The sequence below is a fragment of the Buceros rhinoceros genome, unplaced genomic scaffold (genome assembly GCF_000710305.1).
Source record: "Buceros rhinoceros silvestris isolate BGI_N320 unplaced genomic scaffold, ASM71030v1 scaffold3972, whole genome shotgun sequence".
In the NCBI taxonomy this organism is placed as follows: Eukaryota; Metazoa; Chordata; class Aves; order Bucerotiformes; family Bucerotidae; genus Buceros; species Buceros rhinoceros.
In genome coordinates, this window is record NW_010400553.1 from 102,570 (window position 1) to 107,226 (window position 4,657).

Consider the following 4,657-nt stretch of genomic DNA (forward strand, 5'->3'; position numbering starts at 1 on the left):
GCACGTCCTAAAATGGGTTTACTGAAAACCTGGGGGGAAAAAAATGAGCCCCCCCCCCCCAATTTCTTTGCTCAGCAAAGCTAGTGGCCAGCCAAAAAGTACCACTTAAACACTACATCTCCTGCTCCTGGGGAGGAGCTCCCCCATCTTGGCCCTTGGTTCTCCTTTCCACACATCACAGCTCAAGGCATGGACATTTTCTTGGCAACATCACAGTTGCTCCTCTCAACACAGCAGTCTAAAGGTAAAGAAAAGGCAAAATCCAACGTGCATCTGTTAATGTAATGACTTACAGGAAAAATCTGCAAGAATCTTTGCAAGGATCGCTGGAAAACAGAGAAATTCACAGGAAAAGACCAAAGACACCTGTGCTAGTAGAGACTGAATGGGGGTAGGGTAGAAACCAAATAAAATTGTAAATAATAAGTTAAGCTTTCCATGGAAAAGATAAGGGCAACAAAGGGCTAGAATGAACCAGCAAGGGCAAATACGAACTGCTTACACAAACACTGGGAGGAAAAAATTCAAATCCTAGAGAGAATATAGACTTATTAATTACATGCTTGTTTTAGTCTCCTCAGTGCGCAGGTCAAACCAACTCAGTGTAACAGTGCGGTGGCATCCAGCCACTCCTTTGTGCAAGAGCTTCCATTGTTGCTCAAACTGTCGGGAGTGAACTCCTGGGAGAAACTGGGAGAGAAAGATTAATCTTAATGAATAACGTCTGCGGCAAGTAAAAAGATCTGCAGCACTGAGGAGACCATTATATCCAGCACAGCATCAGTTACAGTTTGGAAAAAAAAAAAAAAGTGAGAAATTTATAAGGAGTCAATCGGAGCAATTGGTAAGAAGCTCTTTGTAAGACTATATTCCGTCCATATGAATGACACCGTTCCATGGATTTCTGTGAGGGTTTGGAAATACATCTCACAGCATTTTTAATGCAGTTGTGTATATTGCCTTTTCAGAGGTCAAAAAAATTATCATGAGGCTGTACAGCCTGTGCAACGATCTCCGATAAAAAGCTTGGTAACTATGCAACAGTAGGTGTTAAACCATGGGCAGGGCAAAATGACCTCACGGGTCTTTTCTATCTGTTGTGGTTTGAACCTCTGAGCAAACACCTTGATGCTGTCAGCACCTAAGCAAAACCTTTGATTTTTGAGAACATAAAACTGTCTTTCCCTGAATGAGAACACAAGGTAATGCACAAAGATAAACCAAGGAGCACAAACACGGCGAGACAAACTTCTAGCAGGGCTCACATACTTTTCCTGTTACATTCATAAACCAGGACACGATAAAACCACCGGGGCCAGGAGAGGCACAACCATCCCCGTCATCGTTGCTTCACTTGCTCCCAAAATGTCGTGAGCATAGAAGTATGTTTGTGCCAGGACCCTTTGTATCTACAAACCAGTGTGCAATCCCCCAGGTACCACTGACTCACAGAGGCAGGAACTGGAACACGGCTACAGAGCTTGGAAGAGGTCTGGTGTCACACAGACACCTCGGTATTGAGCTACAAAAATATGGAAAAAGAGGCTCCCAGTTGCAGAATTCTGGTTCTAATGGTTTTCTTAGTAAACTTTTCCCCCATTTAAGGGTGTTGGATTCCCTAAGAGCCCACTGGGGTCTTTTTAAATCTAAATGGTTTGAACATCCCCAAACTTCAGAGCTGTTCAGAGGAGAGGGTTTGATTCACCTCTAGCAGACAGCTACGAGGAACACGCATGGTTTCTCTTTTGTGCTGGGCAAGCAGGAAATTAAAAAGGATGACAGGCTGCCAAAAGATCAGTTATATGTCTTAAGGACAGATCAAGAAGCCAATAAAATGGGAATAAAAGGGATGGCAGGGCCAGTTATGTGAAAATGGTCCACACTAATCAGCTCCTTTTCAAGGCAGTCACCCTTGTAATCCACACGGCACAGCAAAAATAGAGAGAGATGAGTAGCCAAGGGCACCCCTGGACATGAATACCCACGTCCAGATTTAGATCAAAAGTAGTTCAAGGACAGGATGGCACAACACAAGTCCTAACAGAGACTGCAGAGACAGACGGGTCGGGGTGCAGAGTGTCTGACTGGGAGATGATGGATCTGATTAGTTCTGTGGAATCTATGGCACCGGTGCTGCTCCCCTGGGTTGCTCAAGCAGGCACACACCCAACGAAGACCTATGGCAGTGTGCACACATGGGTGACCAAGCTCTTCTCACTCTTCGGGACATTGAAGAGTAATAAGATGCTGTCTGGGTGCATTCTCCTGTGTGTCTGCATGCATGTGGGTGAGCACTGCATGAGAAGGGGATAAAGTAAGAAACTCATTATGCACATGCCTGTCTTGGTGCATAAATGTGAGCCGAGTGAATTCAAATGGGTACGTTCATGTATTTGGGAAAGGCTGTTAAAGAAGCCTCCAGGATTTCAGCACTTGGAGTCAGGGAGTGGACGCACCTGCCATGAGGCAAAGTTGGAACAGCTTCACAGGAATGAACGAAGGGGTCCAAGAACCACACAGGTACAGAAGACGTTAAAAACCCAACCCTTCACGGTTCAAGCAAGCCTTAGGAACCGTATCAGGACAGATCTTTTGGGGACATCTCAAAGCAAGCAGCTACGTGCAAGATAGCATGAGGTGCAGACAGTTGACAGGCTGACTTCCAATCTTTGGGATTATAAAAGGATTTCCTCTGCCAACACCTGAGTGGGGGAGAGAGGGTTAACCCCTGAACATAGCTAAAGCAGGCAAACCTTTCCAAACCAGTTTATCCCAACTCCAGTATCTACACAATGCTCAGTGCCTGTGAGATGCAAATATCAAGTTTATGATTAACTGCGTTAAAATTTCTTGGAACTGCAAGTACTTTTATTTGTTTGTATAATGAAATTGAAACAATACACCCTTTCCTTACTATACTTTCACTTTGCTAGCTGTTAAAAGGAAATCTTTCAGCAGATGTGTGGGCCATATCCTCACCTGTCCCAAGAGCTTCCTTCACATCCTTTAGCTGGACAGACCAGTACACTATCTGCCAGGGAACATGCATGTTCAATGCATGCGTGACCAGGGCAAATATTGTCCTACTGGAGATGGAAGATAGACTAAGCAAATATTTCACGCTGACCTCGGAGAGAGTCAGCCAGTTCCCAATACACTCGCACCGTGCAGTAAGATACTTCTGCTAAGCAGGACACAGGTAGGACTTCAGTGGCCTGGGTTCTTCCTTGGGCTCTGCCACAGCCGTTCAGCCAATTCTCTTTAGATCTACGATGCGAGTGAGGTAGCTCTCCTTGCTACGCTCTGAAGATGAGCGCATTCCTGTTTGTGAGACGCTCCAAGTTTTGGTGGATGTGTCTACACAAGGGGACACTGCAGAAATATGCAGGGACCCCGTAAACAAAGGTCTTGCACGTACCAGACTACTCTACTAGCGCTTATCACAGTAATCAAAGTTGAGGGGCACGGTTCAGCCTTTGTCCTTAGAGTTTTGCCACACTAGTCTTGGGCTGTCCATGTCAGATAGTTCTAATATTATCCAGATGCCTTTTACTCTGCGAAGATTTCATTCTTCTAAACATTTGGCATGTTGTTCCCAGCTGAAAGTACATGTACATCCCTTTTGCCAGGAGAAGGGGTCCATTTTGTCCAGCTATGTGCTTGTTTGAGCAGAAACATTCGCCTTTTACCAGGCTGGCTGTTCAGTAGTATCACAGGTACCACGTGAGGGATGCTGGCATGAGCCTGGCACCTCACCACCCCTGTACAGGGTTACTGGGCAACATTGCATTACTCAGAATTAATTACCTGATTTATTTAGAAAGAAAAACCTTCTCCCAGGTTTCTCCCATGCCCTTTCTGAAACGGCTTTTTGCAGCTGGCATGGTGCATCTGTGGGAGGAAAGAATGAGAAAAATTGTAGTGACCTTACTAGGACTCACTCTGTGGCTTGCAAACTAGACTCAGTGACCCACAGCAACGCAGCCCTGAATTTCAAAGGAGTGAGTCTCTCCCTGAGCTGCTCCCTATTCTTCTAGTAAGCCAGCGAAAGCCTTGGAGCTGGAGTTGTGATCTTCAGGAAACTCCATCTCTGGTCTCATGCCTCACAGGCAATCCTTCTACTGACACGCAGTTTCCACGGGAGAGCTCTACAAGCTTATTTTGTGTGAAAGCAATTCCATTTAAGCACGAGGACATAATAACAGGCAGCAACGCCCGCTGCAATCGCCCCAGCAGTGGGAGTCAAGCCCCCCCCAAGGAGCGAAGCGAGCTGCTGATGAAGCAGATGGGTGGCTTTGCCAGCCGCCTCCACACTCCCGCACTGCAGAAAAGCCTGTCAGGAGCGTACCTGAAAGAACCACCTATGGAGCAGCCACGTCTGGAGGAAAGAACAGGCACATTTAAGCTGGTTTCTGTACTAGAAGGCACCATCGCTGCCAAAATGCATTGACTGGTCTGTCATCACTGCCAGTCACATAATTTAGTTATTGGTCTTGATGATCCCATTCAAATGGTGACTGGCACGGCACACTCTACATCTGAGCATTCTTGGGGAAGGACAGAAAGGGCACAGAAAGCACATTTTGGGACCACCACACAGCTACACACAAAAGCAAGTTAATATGCCCAGGTCTTACAAAAGGGGGGGGCAGGGAAA